Source organism: Mobula hypostoma, chromosome X2, assembly GCF_963921235.1.
Source record: "Mobula hypostoma chromosome X2, sMobHyp1.1, whole genome shotgun sequence".
Taxonomy (NCBI): Eukaryota; Metazoa; Chordata; class Chondrichthyes; order Myliobatiformes; family Myliobatidae; genus Mobula; species Mobula hypostoma.
Window position 1 is genome coordinate 32545686 of NC_086129.1, and position 22885 is coordinate 32568570.

General features: G+C 39.0%; 1 protein-coding gene across 5 annotated transcripts in view; it reads right to left on the reverse strand.

The window, feature by feature from the left end:
* The window catches only part of LOC134341026 (galactosylgalactosylxylosylprotein 3-beta-glucuronosyltransferase 1), a 208162-nt gene that overhangs the window by 100831 nt on the left and 84446 nt on the right, over positions 1-22885 (reverse strand). Inside the window, exon 1 of one of the 5 annotated variants that reach the window (XM_063038749.1) lies at positions 3274-3380. The exons of the other annotated variants lie outside the window; for them this stretch is intronic. The gene's annotated coding sequence lies outside the window, so the exon portion shown is untranslated. Of the gene's footprint in view, positions 1-3273; positions 3381-22885 lie in introns of those variants that run through there. 5 annotated transcript variants of the gene reach the window in all.

The following is a 22885-nucleotide window of genomic DNA, read 5'->3' on the forward strand; positions in this document are numbered from 1 at the left end:
ATCTTTACTGAATAATTGCAATTTCCCTGCATGGTATGTATTTTGTCATTTTGAATTAACAGATGAGTAGTTTATATAAATGCAATTTAATGCCAAAATTTTAAAAGAGAATTCTGTGGTTAGACACATACTTGATAATTTTGCTTTACCGATTGGTTTCCTAGATGGAGTACAAACATTAATGAAATGAATTGAACAATATGCTGTAGGTTGTAGGAATGGACATATGTCACTTGGAATAGTATGCAAATTTATTTTCAGGAAAACCAGCTAAAAGGCTCAGTTGGAAGAATCACTTCTCTGGTGCCTTTGGATTTCATAGAGCAGCAGGACTGACTTGTATAAGTTTGTGTGTGTGCACGCATCTGTAGATGTGAGTGTGAGCGTACATGTGTGTATGTACATAGAGTGATTTTGGTTGTGTGTGTGTGTGTGTGTGTTTAACTGAAGGCCTCAAGTTGGGAGAGGAATGTCATTGGTTTGATTGAAGTGAAGTTGAAGGGTTTTACAGAGACAGCAGTAAGGATATCCTTCCAGTGGCTTGAGGTGGTGATGTAGGTCATCTAGATCTGGAATGCATATTGGACATTGGGGATCACTGCTGTCTAAAAGACCATGAACTTTGAACCATTTCTGAGGTCTTGACCTTCAAAGACCCTTCATCTCAGTCGATGAAAGGCTGTGCTTGTGCATTGAATGTGATGGTGAATTTCACCACTGATGCCAGAGATGGTTCCCATGCCTGACATCGCACTGAGGAACTGGCCATTCTGCTCTAAATACTCTCATGGGAAGTACTTAGTGGGCAAAGGATTCAAGGGAGGTGCTCAAGCCTCTTTGTAAAAATACATCAATCACCCCAATTCTTCAAAATTTTTAGCTCAGATTGGAAAAGGAGCAGGGGGTGGGTGCTTTATTATTGACACCTTTAGGTTCATGCACTGGAAGTAGAAGGAAGTCTGTCTACATGACAGAAAGAGTGCATTGTCTCCAAACTACTATCCATCTGGTCTGTCAGTTGCTCGTGCTTTATATGCAGAAGTGTCTGTTGTTTTCACATTAACATCACCAGTGGCCTCAGAGTCACAAAACTGTTGTTGAACAAGTATTGGGTTCACCTTGTATTAGTTGCACTAAACATGAGCTGGTATACTGCTGTCACTATGAGCCCTGCGGGCCTCTGCGGCAAGTCATTGATCACTGAGATTCTAGGTTTCTTGAACACGTATTTATTAATTGTTGTCTTAACTAGAGTCGCTAAGCCCTTGTGCCTTCTGTTTAATTCTGTCAGGTTAATTGTGACTGGCATGGGTTTTCCACACTCTGTGATTATTTAAGTGGACTCCCTAGTAGTGCTTATTGTGGAGTCCTAGTTTTGAGAATGATTCGTCTTGTGGTGTCATTTGGTTGTGCCACTAATATTCATTTAGAATTCATTTGTATAACCTCTTGTTTCCATCTTTACATGGGAGTCTGCCGTTCCTCCACTCACCAGTTCAGTCGTTGCCAGCGCTCACCATGGCAACTGTAGTGCTGATGTCCAATCAGACCCCCCCCCCAAAATCCCCCTTCACAACCAGTTCTACCCAGAATCATGCAGTAAAGAAGAGTTCCGAGGCTGATAGGATGAAAGGCTCCTGACTCCCTGGCCATAGCTAAATCTTAAATAAACTCTTCTTTTGGAAGGCACAGAACAGCTGCAGAAGTGGCTGTAGCAGTGAGGATAATGGAGGTGAGGTGGGATACAGACCTAGGCAATCATCTGTCCTGATCTGATCCTTTGCATCATGTGGTTCACAGCAAAACAACGTGACAGATGCTATGTGCAAGGCATCAATGCCAGGTTACAAACACTTCATTTGATGTCTTACTGAGGATCTCAGCATCTTGTGCTCCTTTCTTCCCCCTATGTTTGCTCAACAGAAGTTGTAGGTAGTGCACAGAAGTGCCAATTTTAGCTAGGTTGCGAGGAAACATTGAGATAACATACAGTGCTATTTGTGGCATGCAGCTGACACTGGGAGAACCTGTTTTAATGAACAGCATATGGAATGCCCAGGTCAGTTTCCTGATGGGATTTTCTGCACAAATTTGTGCCTATAATAGACATAGTTCTTAAGCTTTATTTGTAAAGCAATGCACTGGAAATTCTTGCTAATTAGTGGGTGGAGTGTGGGGGACTGATTTGCATTTGTCTTACTGTTGTAACAGTATGCATTGTTTATCTGCCAACAACTGTGAATCAGCTATCAGGGAATAAAAACAATTTTGTCTTTGTTGGATAATGGTGCTCAAAGGGTTAGCTGAGTAATACGTTAATCATATAGTAAGAGCAAGGGAGACTTATCACCAGTACATATTGAAATATTGCAAAACACAGCCAGGTCCTTTCTATCTATTGAAACACAGGGCTCAGATAATCTTTTCTATAAAGAGTGAAGCTATTGTACTCATTTGAATTATTCCACAGAAAGATTAATTGGGTCGATTTTCCACACATTTTCCCCGGGCAATGCCGATTACACTGTAACAAAGGATATTTAATCGGAATAAAGCTTGTGGGACCTTGATGTATGTAAATTGGATGCCCCATTTCCCTCCAAAAGTGACAACACTGCAAACATTCTTCATTGCTTATGCAGGCTTTTTATGATTTGAGAATGTGGAAGATGCCTTATAATTGAGAGTCTTTCTTTAACAATTACTACTCTTCAAAAAATGCCTAGAACACTTCAATAATCATTAAAAAGGCACACAATGTTATAATTGTTGATATTTGTTATAATGCCAGTCTAGAATTTGCCTTTTTTAGCCTTATACAAGATGAAGTTAAATGAAAAAAGGAGCTTTAATCAGTGCAGACCACATATTAAATTGATCATTTACATCTCTCTTAATGTTCCCAATGCATACATTTCCTGATTTCAGCTTAATTAAAAAAGCAGATGACAATTTTTGATCCCAGTTCATTTCAGTATGTTGATTTAAATTGCTAATGACTTCATCAGTGTAAATAACATAGGAGTTGTCTAATATGAGGGAGTTCAATGTGCATGTGTGACTACTTCATGCAACTGATTGCTAGACTGAAAATGTCTGCACTAAATTATGGTTCTATATTCTTTCAATGTGGTCATATTCAGTTTTTTTTAGTAAAATAAATTTGTGAAAATTTCAGCAAAACAAACTTTGCTTCCATACTGTCAACAGTTATGATTGCCAAATAATTAAGTTAATTTGACATTCATGAATAGTGAATAAAAGGAAGCTTACTTTTAAGTGCTACCTGAAAGAAGTATTCCAGTCCAAACACATGGTAGTGGAAGGGACAATTGAACTTATCCTGTTCTTGAAAGAACCATCCAGCCACATACCGTTCATAATACTTGGAGACTCGAAATATTGCAGATGCTGGAATCTGGACCAGCAATCTGTTGGAGGAACTCAGCAGGTCAGGCAGCATCTGTGGGAGGTAAAATAATATTCATATTTTGGATCAAAACCCTGCATCAGGACTGGCTGCAGGTTTTCGACCCGAAATGTCGACAACTTGTTTCCTCCCTGCATGACATATTGAGTTTCTCCAGCACATTTTATGTCCCTCCATAACACTCCCCTGCTGGCTGTGTAATGTTTTCCTATTCAGGCTCCCCACTGAAATTTACAGTTCAACTTGCCGGTATGAGCAGTCATACTTCAATAAGAGTGGGTAACTGTACCCTATTAATAAGAAAAGCAAGTTGAACAAAAAAAGCATTTTGAGACTGCACAGTGCTTGTTGTTCTACCTGTTTATCCATGATGATGTGGATGAACAATCACATCAAATCCAACTTTTTCTGACTTTACCAGCAGCTGACAATCACAGGTCGTCATCCAAAAATAGTGAAAAATCTTTTGAATTAAAGCAGTTGAATTAACCTCAGGAAACCTAGACTATTGGTCAAAAAATTAAGTTCAAATCTCACAGCATGAATTTTCCACTGTTATTTAAATGAACCTGAGTTACAGGGAAAGGTTAAAGAGGTTGGAAATTTATTCCCCAGAGCGCAGGAAAATGAGGGGAGATCTTATAGAGGTATACAAAATCATTGTGTGTGCGTTTCACTTGGGCCAATAAAAAGAAGTGAATATTAAACAGGGAGACCATTGTTGGAGTGGGCAAGGTTAGAATGGGGAACTGAGGCTTTGGCTCAAGTAGCTTCAGTGAGAAAAGCCAGAGGCTACGGTGAGTTTCTGGTAAGTTTCTCATTTTTTTATTATTGCACAGATTGAGCAGCGAGAATGGATCCCAGTACAGTAGTGTGCATCTCTTGCATGATGTGGGAATTCAGGGTGTTCCCCAGTCTCCTGGACTGCTACACCTGCAAGAAGTGTATTTGGCTGCAGTTCCTTACAGTTAGGGAACTGGAACTGGAGCTGAATGACCTTTAAATCATTCAGGAGAATGTGGAGTTGATAGATAGGAGCTACAGGGAGGCAGTGAAACCTGAGCTGCAGGAGGCAGGTATCTGGATGACTGTCAGGAGAGGAAAAGAGAATAGGCGGACGCTGCAGAATACCCTTGTGGTTATTCCCCTCAATACAAAAATATACTGCTTTAGATAGTGTTGGGGGGGACAGCCTACCAAGGGAAAGCACCAGCGACCAGGTCTCTGGCACTGAGTCTGGCTCCATGGCTTAGAAGAGAAAGGGAAGAAGAAAAGAGTGGTGGCGAAAGGGGATTCAATATTTAGAGGAACAGATAAAAGATTTTGTGGACTCCCGGATGGTATGTTGCCTCCTAGTTGCCAAGGTCAGGGGTGTCTCAGATTGAATCCACAGAATTCTTAAGGCGGAGGAAGCACAGCAAGAGGTCAATGTACCAACAACCTAGCAAAAGGGATGAGATCCTGAAGAGCAAATATAGGAAGTTAGTAAGGAAGCTGAAAAGCAGGACCTCAAGAGTAGTAATCTTGGAATTGCCATGTGCCATTGAGGATAAGAGTAGGATGATATGGCAGGTGAATGCGTGGCTGAAGTCTTGACATAGGAGGCAGGGTTTCAGATTTATGGATTGTTGGAATTTCATTTGGGGAAGGTATGACCTGCACAAAGGGAATCAGTTACAACTGAAATTGGGAGGGGCCAATGGCTTTGCAGACAGGTTTGCTAAATCTGTTGTGGAGTGTTCAAACAAAGTTAGCAAGGGTATGAGATCCAGAGTGATAGGCCAGAGGATGGAGCAATCAGGGTAAAGGTAGATGCAATGCGTAGAGAAACTGAGAAGGGTATGCTTTTGACAGGGCATAAATGCAATCAGTTAGGCATGCTCAAATGTATTTAATTTAATGCAAGAAGTATCAGTAACAAGGGTGATGAAATTAGAACATGGATCAGTACTTGGAACTAAAATGGGTGGCCTTCTTAGGGGCTTGGCTTGCAACGATACAGGGTCTGTTTCTGTGCTGTAGTGCTTTGTGACTCTGTGACTCGAACTGGAATAAAAAAAAACTGTCATTCATCAAGCTGATGTTGAAACTACTGGATTGCCACAAAATCTTCACCAATGTAACTAAAAGCCTAGAACAGGTCAGCTGTAATCTTATTGAACGTTGGGGCAGGCTTGAGAGGTCAGGTGGGCTACTTCTGCTCCTACTCCCTTGATTTCTCATGTTCTTGTGTCCCTCAGTTCAGAGACAATAAGAGCTGGACCTCTCTGCAATAAACTCATCCCATGAATACAAATTAAAATATGCCAGGAAGGAATCAACACAATCATGTTCCCGCAAGAAAAGAATCTTACCATAACTTTCTGGAAGAATACTTAATAACTACAATGTACTTGTGATAGACTGAATTTAACAAGCTGAGCCTCCATGGTAGTTGTGGTCCAGAGTTTTTGTTTTGTATTTCCTTTGCTTTGTGAACATAATCTGTTTCTTTAATTAGAAATATTAGAAAGCTGATGAATAAAATAAATTATTTTTTAACTGTATGGCTATTTCACTGAAAAAGGTCAGGAATATTAAATTCAGTATTTGACTGCTGAACTGGTTGTGATGTCGTGATTGTGGATTTTCATGTGTGTTCTGTTTACAGCCAAGCCTTTGCCACCAGTTCAATGAATAGACTGCAATTATGCCAAGGAATTTTTAGTTTTATTCAAGAACCTACCAGGAGGTCAGATGAAATCTAATTCGTAGGCATATCCCATGACAGTGGACTGATCATGAGTGGGTACTGAAACAATGCAGGAAATGTTTCTGTAAGGCTGTGCTTCTGCGGCGTTTCTATGGTGACACTACAGTATTTCTGCAATGCTTCTACAGTGATTCTAAAGTACAAACGTAATTCTGTGGTGTCACTATGGTGATTCGGTGGGGTGTCTGGAAAGGATTAAAATAGGTTTACAGACATCTCTGTGATACTGGTTTCCCATATAAAGAGGCAAAGAAAACATCTCAGCATTTGTGATTGGACAAAGATTCTTCCTTGTATTTATCCTGAACAAGCCAAAGATCTGCAGAGAATATAAAGAAAGCCTTCTGAAGAAAAAGGAACAAGGTGCTGAATCGAGTTTCACGGTCGATGTAGTTAAAGAAATCTAATTTGCACAAGGAAGACTTCTCTAACATGTTTGTATGAGATTAAAATTTATCAAAAATAGTCAATAAGACAGGTCCTTTTAGTTTAAGTTACTATTAAATACTTAGTCTGAGACAGAAGGGATGCATTCAGCCCCTTGATTTCATGCCAGCTCTCAACAGAGCCATTCTTTCAATCCCATTCCTTCTCTTTTCCCTGCCGTTCTGCAGCTTATTTGATCTCACATATCCATACTCTCTCATTTGATTCGTTTGTCACTTTAACTAAAGAAGAGGTAATTTATTATAGCCAATTAACCTACCAGCATGTCTTTGGGACAAGCTGCTAGCTTAATTGGATATTGTAATAATTAAATAAAACTTTGAATCAGCTAGAAACTTGTCTTTGGTAGCATATAATGACCCAGTCCTGTCCCAGTTTCTTTTGTTTTTAGAGTGGTGGTTGTTCATTGTACTCATTTTTTAAAGTTTGGTTTTATTTATTTCAATGAAGACAAATTTTGGAAGTGGATTACAATGCAAGGCTGCCAATGTGAATTTAGCATGGACCCAGAAGATGGGTATTTAGCTGTTCATGATTTTTCAAGTATTTGTTTCTCCAAATAAAGTCAACTCAGTCTTCTGGAATCAAAAATATCCAAATTCTAGTTGGGAAGGGGCAGATGACATTGTCCTAAGTTAACATTTGAGCAAAGAAATGAAATAATCAAGGTATTTATTAGTCATAGCGAATCATAAGCCTAAGATGAATATAATAAAGAACCGATGGATTTACTAAGGAGACTATCTCTTTAGGAAGTCCACCAATCGATTCACAATGTTTTGTATTTTAATTAATTGCTTTTGGTTATTTCTTTGTATTGTGGCTGTGATGTTATACTTTTTTACCTTAAATTATATTGGCTTATCTTAGGTTTATATACAGGCAATGCATATTTGTCACAAGGAAATTCTGAAGTTACAATGCACTTCATGACTTAATACATTGTCTGTATTTAGGATATTGAGCCATGAACAAAATAAATTGGAAGTTTCTGATTTTATCAGCAGGTGTCATGGTGTGATATTAATATTATGTTTTAAAATTGTCCACCAAGGAAATTGGAGCTAAAAACAAATTACTTGACTCAGTGGGTCAGGCAACATTCTGTGATGCAAAGGGAAATACGAAGTTTTGACTCCAAGACCTTACTGTGTCTTTTGTGTCTCCATCTGAAAAATTATTCGTCTGTAGTATTACCTACAAGTTCTGAACAGACCTTAATGATAGAAGCACCATGGCTTTCAAAGAAAACTGCATTAAGATTACTGTTATATGTCATTATAACATTAATTCAAAATATAAGAATAATAAAAGTATTAGACAGTTCTTTGGTCCTTTTGTCAGAGGAAAGCTCAAAAGATGAGCTTGGTGAGAGACAGTCAATGCAGTGCAAAGGAAACTGCCCTTTTAGATGAACTATATCAGTCAGCTAGACCTTTCTATTCTCTGACTTTTTTATCTATGAAGAACAAAACATCACATTAAACAATCCATCCTAATATTATTTTCTTCTAGAAACTGCTAGAGTCTAGACCAAGGTGGTTATCAGCTCAAAACATTTTTAACCATTCAGTGAAATCTTTGGCAGCTTCATGGCTCTATCTTATTTCATTATTGAAACCAATATAAAATCTACCCTAAAAGAAAATGGTTAAGAGATAGAAGTAGGTACCAATATATCAGAAAATAATGTGAAAGTCAGAAACATATATCTGCTCAGAATTCAAAGATTTTCAGTGAGAACATACACTGCTGATCATACTTTGTAATACTGGACAACGCTGTTCTGACAGTCTCTTTTCCTTGTGTAAAACACTTTGATCTTCACTTGCTTAAATAAACTGCTCGACCTACATTTTTATTATTGACTTGCTTTACTGAATTACTCAAGCTTGGACTCAATTATTAATCCCAATTGGGGTAAACTGCAAGCTGCATAGAGTCATAGAGCACTACAGCACAGACCCAGGCTATTTGGCCCATCTAGTCCGTGCCGAACTTTTATTCTGCTTAGTCCCATCGACCTACACCTGGACCACCCCTGTACTTAACCAAACTTCTCTTAAACGTTGAAAGCACACCCACATCCAACACTTCTGCTGGCAGCTCATTCCACACTCTCACCACCCTTTGAGTAAAGAAGTTCCCCTTCATATTCCCCTTAAACATTTCATCTTTTACTCTTAACCTATGATCTCTAGTTCCAGTCTTACCAGACCCCAGTGGAAAAAGTCTGCATGCATTTGCCCTATCTAGTAGTAGGCAGCTGTTGATCCCAGGGGATCCTCTGCAGGGCGCAAGCCTGGGCGGGAAGATTTGAAGAACCGGCTGTTGCCCATACAGCGGGTTCCCCCTCTCCACGTCACTGATGTAGTCCAAGGGAAGGGCAAGCGCTGATACAGCTTGACACCAGGGTCATCGCAGAGGTTGCCAGAGTGAAGTTGTAAACAATATCAAACAGCCTTAGGGACCCCGGCTCCGGATTTCTTCCTCGGGGTTTACTTCTGAAGCCTTTCCCATGGATGGGTATGGCCACAAAGCAGCGGAGGTTTAAAATCAGAGTTTTCCTTCTCCTAGGCAGGCTGCTGTCCAAGGCAGATAAGCCCCACCTGCCCGATTGCCTTATCTATACCCCTCATAATTTCATATACCTCTATCAAATCTCCCCTCATTCTCCTATGCTACAAGTAATAAAGTCCTAACCTATTCAACCTTTCCCTATAACTCAGGTCCTCATGTCCCAGCAACATACTTGTAAATTTTCTCTATACTCTTTCAATCTTATTGATATCTTTCCTGTACATAGGTGACCAGAACTCCAAATTAGGCTCACCAATGTCTTGTACAACTACAACATAACATCCCAACTCTGTTACTCAGTACTTTGATCTATGCAAGCCATGTGCCATGTCCCGCCACTGTCTGTAAGGAGTTTGTACGTTCTCCCTGTGACCGCATGGGTTTCCTCTGAGTGCTAAGGTTTCCTCCCACAGTTGAAAGGCGTACTGCTTTGTAGGTCATTGTAAGTTGTCCCGTGATTAGGCTAGGGTTAAATAGGTGGGTTGCTGGGCAGTGTGGCTCGAAGGGCCAGAAGGGCCTGTCGCATGCTGTATTTCAATAATTAAGTAAGTAAGTAAATAAATAAATAAATAAATACATAAAAGCTTTCTTCATGACCCTATCTACCTGTGACAACACTTTCAGCGAATTATGCAGTAAATGAGAAATACTACAACAGTGAACCACAGTGGGCTAAACTACTGTTTGCATTTTCTGACAATCATAAAATAATTTACAGAGGGAAAGATCATTTTAAAGGCAGAATTGGCATCTATACAAAGAACAAATAAGTACCTTCCATAAAATATTCCTTAAAGCTCTTTTAAATGTCATGGCTTTGTTTGAAGAATTAGATAAGCTTACTCTTATTGCTTTGTAAGAGGTAAGGATTCCTGCAGAGCAGTTTTCAGGGCAGCACTGAAGATCAACAGCCAGAATGGGCACATCCGTCTTGTTGAAAGATGGCAAGCAGACAAGATGTTGGGATAATGCACTCCTTCCCACATTTTAATGAGACCATGACAACAATCTGTAAGTGCATATTAATATGATGAATGCAGCATCCGTTAGATTTTAATTATGCTATTCTCATCAAAAGGAATCCTTCAGCAGCTAATTCACGTTCTCACAATCATGCCAGGGCCAAACTTTCACTTTCTCTGATTAGTGAGTTGTTAGGGGCAATAAACGATTGGGCTTTCCTTCAATTATTCCATTTAAAGTACTTGTGCATGGAGTAATGGAACTCTTGCTGATTTTCTCATCTCACAGCAGACAATCCTCCAAACATTTTCTTTCCTACTTTTTCTTCTCCAAAATCTAATACCCTCTTTGGGGAAGTTCAGTTCATTCTTTGAATCCTTTATTCCTCTTATGTTGAAGACACTCAAGCGACTATAGATGCTGGAATCTGGAGCAAAAGAAAACTGCTGGGAAATATCAGAGAGTCAACAGCATCTGTGGAGGCAAAGCCTTGGTCGACATTTCAGGTCAAGATCTGCTTTAGGACTGAGGGAGAAGATTGTAACCAGGATTGTAACTGAGAGGAAGGGGTGAGACTGGGCTGGTAGATGATGTGAAAAGTAATGAAGGAAATGATTGACATATGGAACCAGCTGGGGGAGATAAAAGAGAAAAGGAAACATGATTTTATATTTTAACTCAATATCAGTTCAATTTTTATGTTGTATTTCATTTGCAACATGCATGCTTGTGAATGGCTAGTACTTGCGGTATAATTATCTGTATGATCACTGAAAAAATTCACTAAACTTGAAGCAATCATGTGGATACATCATTGCAGATTAATTGCAAAATATTCAAAAGGTCATCTCATTCTCAACAATCACTAAAATAATTTTGCTTATGTTATTTTTATTTTGATATACAGCATGATAACACACCATCCCAACACAACAAGCCCATGCCACCTAATTACACCCATGTGGCCAACTAATCTACCAGCCATATTCCTTTGAATGTAGGAGGAAACCGGAGCATCTAGAGGAAACCCACATAGTTACGAGGAGATCGAACAAATTTCTTACAGACAATGGCATAATCAAACCCGTGTCGCTGTCTCTGTCATAGGGCTACACTAACTGCTATGCTACCGTACCATATCTTCAGTTATAAAGGCTTCCCTATACCCATTCCTCATGCTCTCTCTGCAAAATCAGCACCTACTCTTATTTGCTTTCCTCTTTCCTCTGTCTCATTCTGTCGAGTCCTTTATTATATCAAACCTACCTTTCTAGGATTACACTCATTTTCAAAATTTAGTTTGGAGTTACAATATTTTCTGATCATGTCAGATTTGGTTCATTGACTCTGGAAAACTCCTTTGTTCTATTTTACTTCCCTTATGAGACCTTAATTCCTAATTGACAGAAGTTATTCCTTCTCTATTTTGTGCCCACTACACTAAGAAGTTACTTTCCCCACACAAACTCTAATGAGCAATAAAACAAGAAATTGCTGGAAACATTCAGAAAGTCAGACAGCATCTGAGAAAGAGAAAAACCTAACATTTTAGTTCCAGAAATTTCTGGTTTTATTTCAGACTTCCAGTATTTGAAGATTTTTTGATTTTCAATAAACATGCAATAATTATGTAATCCATTATTAGACTTTGACTTTTGATTTAGTGAATGAAAAGCATTCTGAAATAATGAAGAAAAAATATAATACAGAAAAAATACAGTCTAAGAACTTCAAATACATGAACAGCATGAGGAAAATTTTGGAGATAACCTTATGTGCCATTAAAGTAAAATATCACTTCAGCTAATTATAATCTTTTACCATAAACGCTGAGAGGAACCATTAACATTTCCAAAGAAAGTGTGATCAGAATGCATTAGTAAAACATTAATATTTGCATGATGATATGATCCCTCATAGTTATGCACCAAATTGTGTTGCAATATTTATATGAAATACAGGAAGCGAAGTTGTGCAATGGTTATAGCCCTGCAAAAAGCAGGAAATTTAGCAGAGAACAGATAAAATGATAGTAGGAGGGAAAACATAGGAAAAGCATCAGTGGAATTTAAGGCAGTCAGTCAGAGCCATGTATAAATAATCCGTCATTTGTATTTACAGGACATTGTGTCACTGAGCTATTGCGTTGGCATAAAAAGGGTTGGATAAATATCCAGATGCCCAATTTTTCTCTGAGGAACAGGTGAAAACAGAGCAGAGAATCATCTCATCCATTCCGATTCCGAATTCTGCCAATGTGTAAAACAACCTCTGTGAAAAGCCTCTGCTATAATCCAGGGTCAGTATCATTCATGCATTCACTAAGGTATCAGGAAATTCTCAGCAAAATTTCTAATTTCGATATATTAGCAAATGGAAGTTTATTCCAATGAGCGTGAGGTAATGCATTTTTGTAAGTCAACTATAAATTAGAACATGCAGGGTGCTAGGGAATGTAGATGATTTGAGAGACCAAGGTGTCCAATTAGTAGTTTACAGAGGGTGGAAACACAGGTAGTTATGGTGGTGAAGAAACCATATAGCATGCTTTCCTTCATAGATCATTGTATAGAATATCAGATTTGGGATTTTATGTTACAGATCACTGATTAGATCACACTTACTGCTGTGTACATTTCTGCACAGAAGGTTCACCAGGATGTTAGGTGGATTGGAGAAGTTTATTTACTAGGAGAGATTGAATAGATTGGAGCAAAGAGCACTGAAGGGAGCCCTGCTAGATGTAAATAAGATTAGTATAGATAGGAAAGAAACTCAAAATAATTTTTTCCATTGTAAGGTAATCAAAAAGAAAAAGGCGTCACTTTAATGTGAAAAGGTAGGCAGATTTAAAGAGACTTTTGGTGTGGCAATCTCAGGATTGTTTCCTAATATGCTGGCAAAGGTCCCAAACTATTGCAAGACTTCAATTGTAATTGTGAAGCATAATAGATAGTCTGCAGTTAGTTATGTGGTTAGTACATGATTTCCCCATCCATACCAAGTTCTTCAAATCACAGGGCATCTTCATTCGGAAATATTTGCTGGTCCTTCAGTGTAACTGGTCTAAATTCTCCAGCTTCCTAACCAATAGCACAGGAAGAGTTCCTGCACTAGCAATGCAAAGATTCAAGAAAATGACACACCACCATCTGCTCAAGGGGAATCAAGAGGCATAGAGTCACTGAAAACAACCTTTTACCCCACAGAGTCTGAATCATTTATGCCAATCTGCACTAATTTGATTTGGATGTCCCACAATAAAATCCTAACATGCCTGGAATTCATCTAATCACCTACTGATATGGGCAATTTACAATGGCTAGTTAACCTACCAAACTGAGGGAGGAAACCAGAGCCCCTACAGGAAATCCATGTCATGACAGAGGGATCAAATGGCACTATCAGGATGGGTTGAACCCAAGTAACTGGATCCATGAGGCAGAGTTCCAGTTGCTCCTCTATCTTCCTACGCCAAATGGACGGGCAGTAAATGCTGCCCTTTTCACTGATGCCCAGTTACTCAAAAATAAATAAATAAACTTTTAAAGTTGTTTCCCCTTGTTTTCCATTCAGTTGTGACCAATCCAAAATGTCCCCAAAAAGCCCTCAGACATTTATTTAGATTGTATTTTGAGGAGTCTTGGTATGTCACTAAAGACACTCGCAAATTTCTACAGATATACCGCGGAGAGCATTCTAACTGGCTGCATCACCATCTAGTACACTGCACAGGGTCGGAAAAAGCTGCAGAAAGCTGTAAACTCAGCTGTTGTCAGCTGTCATAAGAACATATCTACAAAAGACAATAACATCTTTGGTTGACCTCGTAGAAGCCACTGCAATCAAACGCATCGCCATCTTACTGGAAGAATGGATAGTGAACCCGTGAGCACTACCTTACTATTTTTTGCTCGTATTTTTGCACTACGTATTTAATTTAATTTTTCTATGTACTTACTGTAATTTATAGTTCTTACTATTCTGTATTGCAATGTGCTGCTGTCACAAAACAACAAAGTTCACAACATATACCAGTGATATTAAACCTGATTCTGATTCTGATCCTGATTCAATGATTTAGACCCAGCAACAGTGAAGGACCGGGAAATATTTTCAAATGAAGATGCTGTGTGATTTGAAGGACTCGGTATGGATGGGGAAATCGTGTACTAATCACATAACAGGCTTCACAATTGCAATTGGAGTCCTGCAATAATTTGGGACCTTTACCAACAGTCATCAAAACTGTGCTTCAGGTTCCACCTTAAGCCTTAAATTATGAGTCTCCCACCCTCAACACACTATTTCCAGATGTAAATGCTGGCTAAGTAGTCCCATCACGTGCAACAGGCACTGTACAAGGGAAAACAGAGCAAGCACCATTCAGTAAGTAGGAACACCGCCATTGACAGCTTGCTGCTAAAAGATTTTGAATAGTTTTTAATGTCTAAAAGTGACATTTAAATGATTAAAAACAACAAAATAATTAAAAATGAATACAGCTACATTAAAAAAAATTAACGATCATTAAAATAATGTAAAATAAAACAAGCATTTGCTGCCACTAATCCCCCCAACGGGTTTGGAGAAACCCTAGTGTCAGGCCATGAGGCTGGATGCACACAATCTGAATCAAGGCAATGCAGATCACGTATTGCAAATTGCACAGTAAGTAGAGACTCGGCCTCTAAAGCCATCTGTGTCATCAAATTCCATAGAGCCAGACCCCCAGCTGAATGTCCCTTTACTCTGAGGTTGTGCCCTCTGGTCCTAGACTCTCTAACTAATACAAATACCCTCCCCACAACCACTCCATCCAGGCCTATCCGGTAGGTTTCAAGGAGATTCCCTTTATCATTCTGAACTTCATCAAATGAGATACCAAACACTCCTCAAATGTTAAGCCTTTCATTCCTGGGATCATTCTTGTGAACCTTCTCCGGACTTTCTCTAGGGCCAGCAGTATTCCATGTGCAACTTCATTGTCTACGCTCTCATCCTGTCCAACCTGACTAAGTCCTTCTGCAGACTCCCTGCTTCTGTGACACTGCCTGTTCCTCCACCCATTTTAGTATCCTCTGCTAATATGGCTACAGTTCCATTAGTTCCTTCATCCAGATTATTAATGTATAAAGTGAAAAGTTACTGTCCCAACACCAAACCCTGTGGAACTCCCCTAATTACCAGCAGCCATCCTGAAAAGGATCCATCTATCCTTCCTCTCTGACCTCTACCAGTCAGCCAATCTTCTATTCATGTTGGTAGCTTGTCTCTACATCATGGGCTCTTATCTTGTTGAGCAGCCTACCATCCATTGACTCTCCTTTGTCTATCCTGCTTGTTACCTTCTCAAAGATTTGTAACAGATTTGTCAGGCAAGACCTCCACTTAATGAAACTGAGCTGAATTCATTTTATTTCATTATATACTTGCAAGTACTTTGAAACTTCATCCTTAAGAGTGGACCCTAAAATCTTATCAACCACTGAGATCAGTCTAACCAGCTTATAATTTCCTATCTTTCGGCTCCCACCCTTCTTAAACAGCACCGTTACATTTGTGATTTTCCAGTCCTCTGGGGTGCTCCCTGGCTCCAGTGATTTTTGAAAGATCACTAGTAATGCCTCCACAATCTCTTCAGTTGTTCCGAACCCTAGGGGGTGGCTCACCTGGTCCATGGTATTTATCCACCTTCAGGACTTTCAGCTTCCCCAGCATCTTACCCTTAGCAATAGCCACTACACTCACACCTGCCCCTTAACTCTCTTGAATTTATGACGTGCTACTGGAGACTAAGTGAAAAGCATTTCTATGAGTCATCATATGCCAATGTGTAAATGTATTGAAAATGTACATTCAAAGAACAGCATGTTGTCAACTTACTTCCACTAACTGTGAGTATATCTATTTAAATAACTGACACTATAATATCATATGAAACCTTTTGCATAGTATACAGAATTTTGGACTATATCTCTGGATATTTATACAATAGTATTATCATTGTCTCCATTTTTTTGTCGATTCCTGCAAAAGGCCCACTACATCCTGGAGATCAATTGCTTCTTGTAATTACCAGATGTATGCCAGTTCTATTATGGTATGCTTGAAGATGCTTGATTTTAATTTGAGCTGGGCCAGTAGTGTTATGCATTGAAGATCACAGAATGAGAGATAAGAGGGATAATTGTCCTTTATTCTGAGGCCACAATGCTTAACATAGCCAAGAGCTGAGGGGAGAAACAAAGTCCTTTTGCCAATGTCTCTGTAGGGAGGTTACATTCATCAAATCAATCACATCTAAAACTGGAAAGTAGCCTCAATAGAAATGCTTTTGTGGGAAGATCATAGTTTTGAACCTGTCCAGAATTAAATATATGAAAGCTGATGATCAAAAATCAAAATGGAACAGCAGATACTGAAAAGCTGAAAACTAATAATGCTGGAAATTCTAAGCGGGTCATACTGCATCCATGGAGTTGCAAATTAAAGGATGCTTTACATATGACTTTCCTATTTTTAATCAAAGGTCATTGATTAAAACGTTAATTTACATTTTTTTCTACGTGGTTGCTGATTGACATGCTGACTATTTTCAGACTATTTTCTATTTTGATTTCATTATGATCATTGACATTTCACCGTAACCAAGGTTCATGCCTATGAATGATATAACACTTGGCAAAGCTCCAAATTCTATCAGGATAAAACAAATTTGATCTCCCATCTTGCCTAGAAGCACAATGTCTACATCACAAAAGTAGGTCATTCAGTCCAAAAGGTGCCTTTATATTCCACACAGCCTATCTGCAGTTCTAATTGCTTCTTCCTACTCTGTCACTCTGTCTTTCTCTCATGTGTCCATCAGGCCTCTGTAAGTGCAGTAACTCTACCCATATCAATGAAAAAACATTGCATTTTATAACCCCAGCCCAATATGTGCAAAGAAATGCTTTATTTGCTCTGTTAGCAGCTACTTAATTTGAGGTGAGATGGCATAATGTTTGTATTACCAATGCAAACAACAAAATATAGGAGCTGTTTCACCTAAAGGGTGGAGATGGGCACTGCATAAGCACCATTCTAACGAGACTCACTTGTTTGAAAGTTGAATTTAATGCACAGTTTTGCACATAATTGCTGATTCGCATTATTTTGAGTGAAATTGCTCCATGACACACTGGCAGATTGAATATAATTTTATTGGAACAGTTCCTCACACTGCTTTCTCTGAAGGCTTGGAATGTATTGGATGGCTGTCAGGTAACTCAGGGACTGAAGGTCTCGATATCAAGGTCTACTAAGTTGTCGGACTGGACGTCGCAGAGGAAGGATGAGACACCAAACCAAACCATCCTCATTGTTGAAATCTCTAATACTAGAGGGATGCATTTAAGGTGAAGGGGCTAAGTTAAAGGAGATGTGTCGGGCAAGTATTTTTTACACAGAGAGTGATGTGTGCCTGGAATGCCCTGCCAGGAGTGATAATGGAAGCAAATAAATTAGAAGCATTTAAGAGGCTCATGGAAATGCAGAGGATGGAGGGATATGGACCTTGTGTAGTAACTAGTTTAGTTAGGCAAATAATCACCAGTCCAATTAGTTCAATACAACATTGTGGGCTTGAGGGCCTGTTCCCGTGTTGTACTATTCTATATTTGATATCCTATCCTCCTCCTGATCTCCTGCAACAGCTTGCTTCAAATCTTTTTTCTTTTAACTCATCCAGCCCAAAGTGTTCCTTATCAAACACAACCCTACCTTTGGAACAACTATAAGTTGGAATTGCTTAATCTTTTTATGAACCCCTTGGAAAATTGCTAGAATAAGTTCTGGATAGAAATTGGTTTGCAGTCCTTTCCATATTGACCATCAAGTGGCCCAGTAAGCCGTGAATGTCCTTTTAAGAGTCAGCTAAAATAAACATCTTAGCTCTACCTACATACTGGTTACCGTTAGCAGAGGTGCAAGGCACCAAAACAGTATTCACTGACTGGATGCTGACAGCTGTTCAAATGAACATTTAGTCAGTTGGTCCCTGTGTAGAGTGTATGCAATTCCTATACTAAGACAGTGGCTCACATAAAGTACAGCTGAACTGACAAGGCCCCTATTTTGAACGGTTAGTTTGTTTGGTAGAAATGGTGTTCCATCACTTTAAATTTCATGACAAGAATTTAAGAATTTCATTGAAGATCTGGAAGCCGAAAGCTGGAAACAGTTGACATTGGCACAGAGGATAGATTGCCTGGTAAGTCCTACCTTGAGCATAATTGCCTTTAGAACAGAGAAAATGGAATAGGATAGCACAAGAACAGGTCCTTTACCCCATAATATCTGTGCAGAATACAATGCTGAACTAAACAAAATCTCCTCAGGCTGTAAATGATCCAAATCTTTCTCATCCTGAATATTCATGTGTAACAATGCAATGTAGCAGCACGGCCCTTAAGAACTCCCAAATGTTTCAACATTTACACAAGATTTCTGGCATTCAGAAATGTTTATGCACCACACAAGAGAATATAATTGATTATAAAAAAAAATCCTATAAAAATAAAAAAATAGCCCCAAACAGTTAAAATATTATGAATAATTAAAACACAGAACCTATTCATATAATTTATGATGGCATGGTAGCACCATGTGGTTTCCTCCCACATTTCAAAGACATATGGCTAGTAGGTTATTTGGTCTGTTACCATGTTGTATCTTAAATAAAACAATTATAAAATGAAGTGAGCAGCTCCTTTGCCTCATTTGAGTGGCCTTACAATTCCCAGTGAAGTTAACAGAGTCACAGATCTATCACTAGGTGTCAATGGATATAAAATCTAAGAATCAATTCCCAGGTTAGACACTGATCTCTTTTCACTGGAGATGACGTGGAGTTCTATGGTGAAGTGTTTTCACCAATACCGTGTTTGCAATTCCAAAACCATTTTGGGATTTCTGAAGTTGGTTACACATGCATAGAAGTCCCATTCTGGCTGGGATTTACCTGCAAATTCTCATTGTAAAGACATCACCCAGGCCTCTGTACTTTTCTTTTAACACAACAATCTGCTCATGCTTTTATGATTTTCTTCTCACAAATCTTTTCTGCACAGTCTCTGTAGTCAGCAGTAGCACAAGATACTCTTTCTGATTAGAGTTATTAAACCAAAGTTATTATTATTAAACCAAACTAAAATTTATCATTATCTCTCTGTTTTTTTAATATTATATTCCTCTAGAAACAAACAACAGTATCTAGTTTGCATTATTTATGGAATTAATCACTTCACGTTTTATTTTTTAAACATCTGTGCGGTTTTGCAGAAATCTTTCATTTCATTTAGGTTCTTATTTTCTTATTTCTATTACCAAAATTAATCACCTTACATTCAAAATTCTGACTTTTCTATATAGCTGTTTATATCATGATGCAGTACTCTATATTGGTTGCATCTGATCTGCCATCAGACACCAATACAAAATTATATTTTCTGCAAATGTCACCATCCTTCCAGCTTCCAAGTCATTTGTGTGCATGGCGAGCATGGATCCCTGCAGAACTAAATTTCCCACTTATCAGTCTGACATTGTTTCCTTAAATTATACACTCCATTTTCTGGTTGGCATCAAGCAGTTACTTGTTCTGACTCCCCATGTCCTGACCTTTAGCTCTAATGCATGTGTGCATGTATTTGTATGTTATAGAACATAGAACAATACAGTGCAGGAACACACAATTCAGCCCACAATGTCCCCATAAACTAATTAAGCTATTGATGCATAATTATACCACTCCCTCTGCCAGTACGCGTCCATATTCCTCCATTTATTGATCTTATTGAATATACCCATCCATTGCATAATCACTGGCTATTTGTAGCAAGGCAATAAAGATCCAGATGGAAATCCTGTGAACATTGAAAATACCTCAACTGCTCTTGCTTCCTTGCCTGATCACCTGAATTCTCCCATTATTATGATCCTATGGCATGGAATTTTTTTGTGTATGCTTGCTGTATGGTGTGTGTGCATGGGGTTGGAGGGGGCAGGCAGACATTGTAAAGGGGGTTGATGGAAGCTGCTGTTGGGATACGGTGGGACCATGGTGGGAGCATTTAGTGGATTGAATGTCCTTGCAGTGACCAACAAAGGTTGGTGTACTAAGCTTCCTTTCTCTGGATAACCAGTCCATCCCTGGCCCCTTCCCATCCCTTAAACATGTTGAACTCTACAACGTTCTTCCAAACAAGAGTCTCTGCTCCCTCAGGTTACTCACTGGAACTTAGAAGAATGCTGGGGGTGGGGGGGGGAAGTGATCTCATTGAAACCTACTGAATGTTGGAAGGACCAGATAAAGTGGATGTGGAGAGGATGTTTCCTGTGGCGGGATTATCCAGAACTAGAGGGCACAGCCTCAAAATTGAAGAGTGACCCTTTAGAACTGAGGTAAGGAGGATTTTTTTTTAGCCAGAGAGCAGTGAATCTGTGGAATACTCTGCCACAGACAGCTGTGGAGGCTAAGACCATGGGTATATTTAAAGCAAAAATTGATAGTTTTCTGATAGGTCAGGTCATCAAAGGATATGGCGAGAAGGCAGGTGTACGGGGTTGAGTGGGATCTGGGATCAGCCATGATGGAATGACAGAGCAGACTTGATGGGCTGAATGGCCTAATTCCTATGGTCTTACTCACTGCCTCACCTAACCATTGCTCAGCCATCAATGTTCTGAAACACTGACGGCCTGGTCCCATTATGGTCCACATTTAATTAAATCCCTACTCCTCTGATTTCATTCCCCACATCTTCATTCCCTTGAGCAGACTGAAAAAAATAATAACTTTTTGAAGGAATGATAAAGATGCCTGATAAATGTAAAGCAGGAGTAATGAAAAATAAAATTGATTAAGAAGCTTTGAGCAAGGAATGCCTTCATAACAGGCGTCCAGTATTTAATATTAGATGTGTAATCAGGATTCAAGTAGAGTCCAGTGAATTTCCAGAGTAATGTGAAACAGCCTGAAAATGGCTGTAATTTCATCTCACTTCATCCATGGTGCATGTTCAGTCAAGTAGTGCTGAAAGAAAGTGCTTGAAAATTCGATTTACAGGTTCATGTATTTTATTCACCTTTTGTACCTCCTAATACTTGGCAGTGCAGTACATTCCTAACTGTGTGACTAATCCCTTATTGTGGCACATGTAGATTTTAGTTCTTTCTTTATTAGCTATGTCCACTCTTACTACCATCATTCTGTTCTTTTTCTCATTAGCATTCCAACCCCTTTCCTTTCTTCTTTTCCTATCATTTTGATTATATTGATTTAATTGCCCTTCCTGAACAAGTTCTTCTTGATAGACTGGCCCTTGGGAATGAGGATGCCTTACTTTCAGTCTTTGAGTTCAGAGATGATTAATGAGGAGTTGACGTGTCTGTTTGATCTACAGACTCATCTATAGCTGGGGCAGCAGGCATCTAACAAGGTTATGAAGTGGTTCACTGCTTCCACTGTTTACACAAGGCTTCTCTGTGTCCTGATGCATGACACCCAGGTGCTACATACCATCCCAATGCTACTTCTCTGCTTAGAGCAGTCATGGGTCAAAATTTCCCAAGAGCCAGTGCACTGTTGCATTTTTTCAAGGAGGCTTTGAGTATATTTGAATTTTTACTTCCATCTGTCTGGTGTCTCTTCCAATGGCAGGGCTCTGAATACAGTGTCCAATAACCATCGGTCCATGCTTTTGTTATCAATTGTTCATTATTAATTCCTTCTCTTGCATTGTGTCTAATTCCCTTGTTTAGCTGCTGATAAACCACATATTTCCACAAGGACAGCTTAACAATTTTATTTTCATTATCCAGCTTTAGCTGTATCTTATTTTCATTATTCTTTCCATAATCCTTATTTTTCTCTGAGTAATCTTGCCTTTTTTTAAAGCTTTTTACTTCTTGTCATTGATTCGTTTTTCTTATCCTTAGGTTCCTCTATCAAAATATTTCTTCTTGTTTTATTCGGTTATGTTCTGATGAAGAACTTGGTCAAGATAAGAATTCCATATTGTCCAATAAGCCATCTTCCCCCACTGCTTGAGCTGTTGATATTCCTGTTCTCCTCTGAATGTTGTTCTTTTAACCATGGTATTGTATTTGTATTATTGGCAAAGATCTTCTCCTCCCTCCTTTATTATTCGATGGAATTGATGACTCGACACACTAACTCATTACCGAACCATATTTTTCTGGTCCTTAGCAACGTCTATGCCACGAGTCAGCGTTTTACATTCTTCAGGGTCTTTTTGTTCTTTAGGATCATTAGAACATCAAAAATTACAGAAGAGGAAGGGGCCTATTAATCTATTTGTGTAATTGTCATCTAAAGATGGACTTGATGCCAATACAGGGACTTGGTCTGTGGCTCTGCAGATCATAGCTCTCCAAGCACTAAGCTAACTGTGTTGATGACTTCACCTTCACTAAAATTCCAGGCAGTAAGCTTCACACAACTTTTTGAGTGAGATATTTTTTCTCAAATGTTCACCTGTCCTTCTATAATTTGATTATAAATCTATGCTCCCATGTTCCTTATTGCTTTGTCAAGGAATTTTTTTTTTGCTGTTTAACCTCTTCTTAGGCCACTTAATATTTTATACATCTCAGCAGCGCTCCGCAAATGTAATGTGCTATTTGTTAAAGTGGAGCTGGCTCACTAG